The 9,931-nt window shown below is 39.2% G+C and overlaps 2 long non-coding RNA genes across 2 annotated transcripts; both read right to left on the reverse strand.

The window, feature by feature from the left end:
• Nucleotides 1-415: 415 nt before the first annotated feature.
• On the reverse strand, nucleotides 416-1,868 carry LOC139899184 (uncharacterized). Its single transcript, XR_011777356.1, has 3 exons — nucleotides 1,637-1,868; nucleotides 1,070-1,120; nucleotides 416-465 (listed from the first exon to the last, which is right to left on the reverse strand). It is a non-coding gene; the product is annotated as an uncharacterized lncRNA (long non-coding RNA).
• A 4,665-nt stretch (nucleotides 1,869-6,533) lies between these two features.
• LOC139899635 (uncharacterized) lies at nucleotides 6,534-7,892 on the reverse strand. The gene is made up of 3 exons (XR_011777621.1): nucleotides 7,755-7,892; nucleotides 7,188-7,238; nucleotides 6,534-6,583 (listed from the first exon to the last, which is right to left on the reverse strand). It is a non-coding gene; the product is annotated as an uncharacterized lncRNA (long non-coding RNA).
• Nucleotides 7,893-9,931: the final 2,039 nt, after the last annotated feature.

The raw sequence follows: 9,931 nt of genomic DNA on the forward strand, positions 1-9,931 counted from the left end.
AACCCGATAACCGACCATAAACAGTCCCAAGAAAAAAAAAAATTTTAAAAGCTGCTGGACAGGGGAGTGCGCGGCGCGCATCCCCTGTAGTGCGCGGCGCGCACAGAGCATTCCAGCTTCTGTCCGAACTGTTTTTAACACACAAAAAGATGGACCACTTCCCGACATTTTTAGACCGAACGCTTTTCACAACAAACTTATATATGTAAAACTAACACGAATCAAACATAAAAATGATGTTTTACAAGCAGGGCCCACACGACCCAAAATACAAGTTTAATACAAGTTTAGAGTTTCGACCACCAAAAAGTTTAAGTTCCAAACTACACAATGAGCATGGCGTTTGGGATTAAACTACCCAACTACCGGTCAAACTTCAAGAGCTACTAAAGCCAAAAGCATCCCCTAGCATCAAGCGGGATCTCTAGTCCAATACGATGCCCTTACCCTTGTCCAAAACCGAACCTATAAAATGGTAAAAATGAGAGGGTAAGCAAAGCTTAGTGAATGCAATAATTATACGAATACATATATAATTATACCTAATTGCATACACTTACACAAACCGCAAACATGCTAGCAACACAATTATCTTATTGTCACATTAACAAGCTATAATCTCCAATACCACAAGCTAGCAACAACCGCATAAATATATAACTCGAAATGATATAATATGCTTACAACACAAGTAACCATGGTCGACCAATAGTACAAGGGAACGACGCTCGCGAAAACGCCATCGGTGTTCATAACATCCATTAGGGCACTTAACACCTCGCACCACTAACCCCTAGGGTGGCACCTTAACACCTCGGCACATCACCCCGAGTGGCATCTTAACACCTCGATGCAACACTCATTATTTTACGGAGTGGTGTCTTAACACCTCAACACTACACTCCTAGGTGGCATCTTAACACCTCGATGCTACACCCGAGTGGCATCTTAACACCTCGATGCTACACCCTTCACGTGAAACGTGGTGTCTTAACACCTCGACACTACACCTTTCACGCTACAACAAATAGATACATTATATACATACGCATATAATTATTCCACTCACCTTAACAATTAGATGACGATTTCAACCTCCACAAGCTTCAAAGCAAAGTACCTAATATAATAAGTACTTGATCAACACACAAGCTAAGTGGACTCAATACTAACACTTACACATGAGCATTTAATGACTTAATGTATTAAATCGCCCATTTATACCAAAACCGCCCAATTAAAGTCAAGACCACCACTAATCACTTAAAAGCTAGTGATTAAGGTCCAACAACACTAACTAATACATAATTAGGGTAATTCATACCCATCTTTCCAAACTAGGTCGATTTATTACCCAAATAACCATTTTAAGACAACACACCCATTTCGGGTCATCCACTAACTAACCAACACCCATTTACTAAATAACTAGGTGTGTTAGCAATTAACTCACCAATTTGGGTTCATAAACATCAATTAATACTTTGAAACCCTAGACTAGTCACCAATTAGTATTCAAGACTCAATTTTACCCAAGAACACCCAAAATCACCAATAATGGGTTTTGTGTTCATCATTTACTCAAACCCTAACCCTTACACTAAATCAAAGTAAGGAAAATAAAATTAGAACATACCACAACTACCACAACGAAGCTAGAGATAAGATGAACGACTTTAATGCTTGAACTTTAACCCAAAACAAGCTTCTTCTTCTCCGATTTGAGCTTTCTCACACTTGAATCACACTCTCTCACTAGGATTTAAGTGGATGAAGTTTGGTGGTTAGAAATGGAGTAATGAGGCTCAACCAAACTGATCTAGGGCCTTTAATTCGTCCATAAGTGAATTTACCAAAATGCCCATCAAAATATCTGATTTAAAAAGCTGGAACCCGGCTACAGTAAGGGGTGCGCGGCGCGCACTAGGCTCAGCTCACTCAGTGACTTCTGTTTAACTGCACAACATCACCCACCCTCTATGTAACATATTTACACTGCTGTACAAACTGATTAGGGTCTTACAACTCTCCCCCACTTAGATTGGATCACGTCCTCGTGATCCGCACCAAATACTAGAAGTTAAGCACTCTACCTTGAACATTTCCGTCTCCAATGCGGAATTACACTTGTAGCAATCACTCATCAGGGTTCTCACTTCGTACACTAATTCATCATAATACAACAACCGTACTTCACACTTCCATTCGATCAAAATTCTCACCACTCACTCGGAAATACACCGTGAAAACATCATAATATATCTTTCCAAAAGCCATAGCACTCCATCATTTCACGATATCGGGTAATCAACCCACGAGACCTAATAACTACAACCGTTTGCTCTTACACCGAGTATCCAAACTCGTACCCTACACTCCATAATCGTCCTAAAAGTAGTACAATCCACCGACAATCATTGTCGTCACGCCTATCAATCGTGGAATATTCGGGAATCATCCCGACACTTTTCGAAAATCTCTCGTATCCCTCTATCGGGAACTTCGCCATACCATCTCACGTCGCTAAATGCCTTCGCAATTAACTCCAAAGTCCAACTTGGGACTTTTTCGAAGACCATCGAAGCTTTCCTTTCCTAAATGAGCTACACCCGTTCGCTCATCACGTCTACTAGATAGGAACTTTTCCGCATTCTCCGGCGTTGGTCATACTAAATAATCCTTCCAAGGACTCGCTATAAGATATTCGAACCTCGGTCTTTCAAATCATTTGAGTGTCAACGCTCGCTAAACATCACACTATACCACCGTTGTAAATTCGAGTTTCTCACCGGTACCCAAAATCAAAGCAATCACATCATCGGGGTCAAAAGTTACACTAGTAGGTATAAGGAGGCACCTGACATTGTGTTATCCAACTCCGATTACTAACACCGAGTCTCCCAGACTCGACCCTTACGGGGTCTACTCCTGATGTCACACGTCACCTAACTACACGCGGTCACACAAATCTAACGACCTTACGGCTCAACACTCATGACTTCCTAGCGGCACCTGCTAGTCACTATCCACCTAGGCCGCATAGCTAGTCTACTTATATTCCATCTCAACACTAAGGAGGCGCTTGGAACACCAAGGCTTACACCTTTCCAACTTGGTCCTAACCATTAACCCGGTTACCTACATACATAAGGATAGTTAACCACCAAGACTCTACTCGCACACGAACGCGATTAACAGAAATGCCTCTAGAACGGCACACCGCGTACACCCCCAAAATCATAAAAGAAAAGTGTGGCCGTCAAGAGCGTACAACACTCGCCACACAATCACAAAATCGCCATTGAAATCGAATCGTCAATTAATCATTAATTCGAAGATTATTCCAATAACTTAATGCACACTTGCACGCATTCCGAAACGTGCAATACACACAACATCCGAAGTCTATAATGATCACTTAGAATAAGAGAAGTCATCACGTATTCTTCCAACTTCTCTAGGCAATCATTCTCTAAGAGTCAACATTAATAACCAAATTGTCACCCGCAATTTACTAAAGTCCACAAGTCCGAGTACAAAGTTTGCTCAATCCCTTATATCGGGAAGAACTTAACCGATCTCGTGCCAAGATATCAATCCCCTAGCGTACCCTTTCCAAGTACAATGCTAAAAACCACCAAGTATCAACCTAATGTCAACAACCCAAAAGATGAAGGCCAAGTAAAAATGAATCCTTACGGATAACACCTTCCACCTAACACCCCTCTTAGTACGCATACACGGCTAATACGCATCTACCACAAGTATTTGATCAGAACACGGCTATTGTATCACTAGTCACACAACATGGTCCTCATGACCGAACCACCGGCGTATACAACCAGTAGTTTTCAATACTAACAATAAGAAGGTTATTCAATACAAAACTCAAGGTGTACAAAAACGGCTATCGTGATATATCCGTAGTGCGTAAAAACGACTATTGCAACACTACCAACAATATGTGTGTGAAACGCGGCTACCGCACTATTAATACCAATGTGTGAGTAAAACCGACTATTACTCACAAACATGTGCACAAAACGGCTATGTGCACAATTCCTACGGGCAAATAAAATCGTAAATATACAAGTAACGGTTCTTCCCGAGAGCCGCTTGCCATCCATCACAACCAAGGGTGGTAACGAAGAGTTAATCCTTCCGGATATCCCTCATCACCTATCACAAGTCAAACGCGGTCAACAGAGAGATGACCCAAATAAACACATATATCTAATTTCCTCGTAGTACACAAAATGGCTATTTTGTAACTACTACCCAAAGTATACGACAATGAGGCATCGTACCCTTTCTCAAATCCCATTACGCTTCCTCGGTAGGAATATAAATCCTAATAAAGTCGACACAATTTCTTTGATGTAACACTACCAACTTCCCAACGTAAAACCTCGTTCCTAAATCAAATCGTCAAGATTACAAAGTCAAACGATTTCGCCATTTACCGTCGTACACGACCATACTTGGCGTCAGTCCCTCTTCCTGAATTCTCAAGAGCTCAATTCGATAATAATAAATACTAACGTCTACCGTCACCCGATTGCGCTACTAAAGTGATGACACAATGTCCACATAACACGTATCCTTTTAGAACGAAATTACCGCTACCCGCAAGGTAGACTTTTCAAACTAACAAATCCTTTCTACCCGTTACCACTACGAAAGCATCCGGTCAACGATACACACATGCTCTCAAGGGTTTCACCCACTTCACTACAAACGCAAACACGCGCTCACAACCTAACGCCAAAGTTCGTTCTCATGGCTTAGTGGATTCATTTACCCTATCACTAAGAAATGCTTGATTGCACCAAGTCTTACGCCCTCGTCCGTCAATACAAATGTCATCATAGGGTGTTTCCATTAGGAATGTCACCCACATCAATACTACGTATTACTACTATGCATTCGTCCCCAGGGCGCGTTTCCACGAGTCAACGACTCAGGCGCTACCCTAGTGCACTATCATCAAAACCATCAACAAACCGAATCTTCACCGAGTTCACTTGAGTCTAAAATAGATCTCGAAGCAAAGTTTTAGTCCCTAATACATACACGAATCCATCGGCACAAATAAACAATAATAAGGCATATTTGTACCAAAGACGAAAATACCTGAAACATCATCGTTGGACCCTTGCGCTCCACTGATCATCAGATAGTCACGCTCTAACCTCCTAACCCGATCTACAAACGATTCGGAACACTCCGACTTACGGTGTCCCTTCTTTTGGCAAATAAAGCACTTGATCGTGCTTAAAGGTACACTCGTACAATCCTGTGCAAAATGACCTCGTCCTCCACACCGAAAGCACGTAGGCCCATAACCTGTCTTACTCCTCTTCTTCACTTTTTCAACACCTCCGGGCGTACTTCTCGCCCTTTTACTAGGAGCACCTCTTGATTCTAACTTTCTCTTACCCAAAGAGTGATCAGCAAATTTTGAAGCATGAGATTCAATCCCCATAGTTGCTCCTTCGTCACCGTCACCTTGAGGTTTAGGAAACCTCTTTTCTAACTCTTCCTTCACGACCTTAGGCACTCGGTCTCGAACCATCTCGGTCACTATTCCCTCGAACGACTCTTGGAGAACTTGCTTAACCTTGTTGGCGAAAATCAAGATATAGCGTTCGAACTCCGCCTCAATCCTTAATGTTAACTCATCCTTCCCCTCATGAATAGGCTCGTCCGTTCCGGTTCCATCTTCCGTCTTCATTCTAAAGAATGCATATAGACTAAACAACGAAACGAAAAGGAAGACATACATATACCACACCGCCCCATCTTGGTTGATACTCGTCGTACATTGCTTGTTTGACACGTCTTGAACCCGTAACAATGGTAGCTAATCATTGTTACGCGAGCACGTCGCATTAGCTTGCTAGTACAACGTCTATCTCGCTTGATGTTTGCTAAAACAACACAAAACGATTAGTGCAAGGTTAGTTCACATAGACCTAAGCACTAACCAAATCCCCGGTCCGACCCGTCTCCTACAAGTCCCGCAAAAAGCGCATACACATTAAAGTCTAAGTCTAGGCACCTATCTCAAGTCGCCTAAATCCCTTATACCATGCTCTGATACCACTTGTAACAACCCAACCCGATAACCGACCATAAACAGTCCCAAGAAAGAAAAAAAATTTAAAAGCTGCTGGATAGGAGAGTGCGCGGCGCGCATCCCCTGTAGTGCGCGGCGCGCACAGAGCATTCCAGCTTCTGTCCGAACTGTTTTTAACACACAAAAAGATGGACCATTTCCCGACATTTTTAGACCGAACGCTTTTCACAACAAACTTATATATGTAAAACTAACACGAATCAAACATAAAAATGATGTTTTACAAGCGGGGCCCACACGACCCAAAATACAAGTTTAATACAAGTTTAGAGTTTCGACCACCAAAAAGTTTAAGTTCCAAACTACACAATGAGCATGGCGTTTGGGATTAAACTACCCAACTACCGGTCAAACTCCAAGAGCTACTAAAGCCAAAAGCATCCCCTAGCATCAAGCGGGATCTCTAGTCCAATACGATGCCCTTACCCTTGTCCAAAACCGAACCTATAAAATGGTAAAAACGAGAGGGTAAGCAAAGCTTAGTGAATGCAATAATTATACGAATACATATATAATTATACCTACTTGCATACACTTACACAAACCGCAAACATGCTAGCAACACAATTATCTTATCGTCACATTAACAAGCTATAATCTCTAATACCACAAGCTAGCAACAACCGCATAAATATATAACTCGAAATGATATAATATGCTTACAACACAAGTAACCATGGTCGACCAATAGTACAAGGGAACGACGCTCGCGAAAACGCCATCGGTGTTCATAACATCCATTAGGGCACTTAATACCTCGCACCACTAACCCCTAGGGTGGCACCTTAACACCTCGGCACATCACCCCGAGTGGCATCTTAACACCTCGATGCAACACTCATTATTTTACGGAGTGGTGTCTTAACACCTCGACACTACACTCCTAGGTGGCATCTTAACACCTCGATGCTACACCCGAGTGGCATCTTAACACCTCGATGCTACACCCTTCACGTGAAACGTGGTGTCTTAACACCTCGACACTACACCTTTCACACTACAACAAATAGATACATTATATACATACGCATATAATTATTCCACTCACCTTAACAATTAGATGACGATTTCAACCTCCACAAGCTTCAAAGCAAAGTACCTAATATAATAAGTACTTGATCAACACACAAGTTAAGTGGACTCAATACTAACACTTACACATGAGTATTTAATGACTTAATGTATTAAATCGCCCATTTATACCAAAACCGCCCAATTAAAGTCAAGACCACCACTAATCACTTAAAAGCTAGTGATTAAGGTCCAACAACACCAACTAATACATAATTAGGGTAATTCATACCCATCTTTCCAAACTAGGTCGATTTATTACCCAAATAACCATTTTAAGACAACACACCCATTTCGAGTCATCCACTAACTAACCAACACCCATTTACTAAATAACTAGGTGTGTTAGCAATTAACTCACCAATTAGGGTTCATAAACATCAATTAATACTTTGAAACCCTAGACTAGTCACCAATTAGTATTCAAGACTCAATTTTACCCAAGAACACCTAAAATCACCAATAATGGGTTTTGTGTTCATCATTTACTCAAACCCTAACCCTTACACTAAATCAAAGTAAGGAAAATAAAATTAGAACATACCACAACTACCACAACGAAGCTAGAGATAAGATGAACGACTTTAATGCTTGAACTTTAACCCAAAACAAGCTTCTTCTTCTCCGATTTGAGCTTTCTCACACTTGAATCACACTCTCTCACTAGGATTTAAGTGGATGAAGTTTGGTGGTTAGAAATGGAGTAATGAGGCTCAACCAAACTGATCTAGGCCTTTAATTCGTCCATAAGTGAATTTACCAAAATGCCCATCAAAATATCTGATTTAAAAAGCTGGAACCCAGCTACAGTAAGGGGTGCGCGGCGCACTCCCTTTAGTGTGCGCGGCGCGCACTAGGCTCAGCTCACTCAGTGACTTCTGTTTAACTGCACAACATCACCCACCCTCTATGTAACATATTTACACTGCTGTACAAAATGATTAGGGTCTTACACATCATAGACTAGATACTCTGAGAGAACATTATTGGTTAAGTTAATAATGAGTTGATCATACGAATCAGGTAGACTCTGAAGTGAAAGTTCAGCACGTTCTTTTGGCTCTATATTGCAACTTAAAGAAGCGAGTTGAGAAAATAGAGTATTCAAAATATTAATGTGCTCATTAACTGAAGTAGATTCATTCATGCATAGCCATAAAGTTTCCTCTTAAGGAATATCTTGTTGTGGAGTGATTTGGTCTCGTACAATTTTACGAGGTGATCCCAAATCTCTTTCGCCGTCTTTTTTTCTTCTATGCTAGACAAAACGCCATCTGCTAGTGCCAGATAAAGATTTGCGATAGCCTGGCTGTCATACCCCGTCCTAATCCATCTGGACTAAGTCACCAACATCTGGTCCCATTGCGATGATTGACTCCAAATAATGTCTTTAAAATGAGTAAATGCACAGCGAAAGATTTCTTTAATATCTGAGAATAAACATGTTTTAAAGTGTCAACCAAAAGGTTGGTGAGTTCATAGGTTTATCATAAACAGTAAAAATTCATCATTTTGATAAACCACAAGATTTAAATGCTGCATGGTACAAATGGGCCCGAATCCTATACCTACCTATAATGTACATGCGATATCTTTTAAATACAGTACACCTTTCTCGTGTACGAAATCATCTTTCATAAATCTTAGTAACCGTACACATATCTTGTGCACAAAAATATCATACACATATCCTGTGTATAAAATCATTCTCTCGATACATAACATTCACATCAATTAGTGGTAATTATCATGTCCACATAATTCAATGGTGGCAATTATTATGTCCACATAATTCAATGGTGGCAATTATCATGTCCACATAATTCAATGGTGGCAATTATCATGTCCACATAATTCAATAATAATCCGCAGAACTTCTGTCTTCATAATAATTCATTCGAGGAATGTTTTGCTTGTGTCTATCTCGCCAAACATTTATAAAGGCATTTCATGTATTCGCAGTTCAAAATGTATTTCAAAAGCATTTAATAAAGCGGTTGTAACAGTAGCGCATGTATTCTCAGTCCTAAAAATGTAAAGAGTAAAAGGGAATCAAATGAACTCACCTAATGTATTTTGTAGTAAAAATACATATGACTATATTGAACAATTGTAGGGTTGGCCTCTGATTCACGAACCTATATCATTTGTGTATATATATTAATACACATAATCGTAATCGAATAAGTTTATATATATAACTTATTAATGATAATATATTTATATTTCATATATTCCTTTTATATAATTAAATATTTTTTTATGTTATATGGGTTATATATGTAAGTTTTTATAATGTTAATTTAGTTTATATCTAGTTATGTGGATTATTAATATAGTTGTAGTATATGTAGTAAGTACGTTTTATGTACAAAATATTTGTTTGTTTAAAAAAATAGCTTTGATATTAATAATTTACTAATAATAATAACTTTACTAATAACACAAATGAAAATGTTAATTTTTAATAATAATGATACTAACAATGTTATTAATAATAATAATGATAATAATATTATTAATAATGATATAATATTAATGATTTTAATACTAACTCTTATATTCATACCAAAATTTAATGATACAACTAATGTTTAATAGTAATACTAGTCTTAATAATAATGGTAATAATAGTAGTTTTTAAATGAAATGAAAAGTTTAATAATGGATAACGAAAGTAATATTTTTGACAAAAATACATAATACTTAGTAGTAATAATA

The sequence above is a fragment of the Rutidosis leptorrhynchoides genome, chromosome 3, assembly GCF_046630445.1.
Source record: "Rutidosis leptorrhynchoides isolate AG116_Rl617_1_P2 chromosome 3, CSIRO_AGI_Rlap_v1, whole genome shotgun sequence".
Classification (NCBI taxonomy): Eukaryota; Viridiplantae; Streptophyta; class Magnoliopsida; order Asterales; family Asteraceae; genus Rutidosis; species Rutidosis leptorrhynchoides.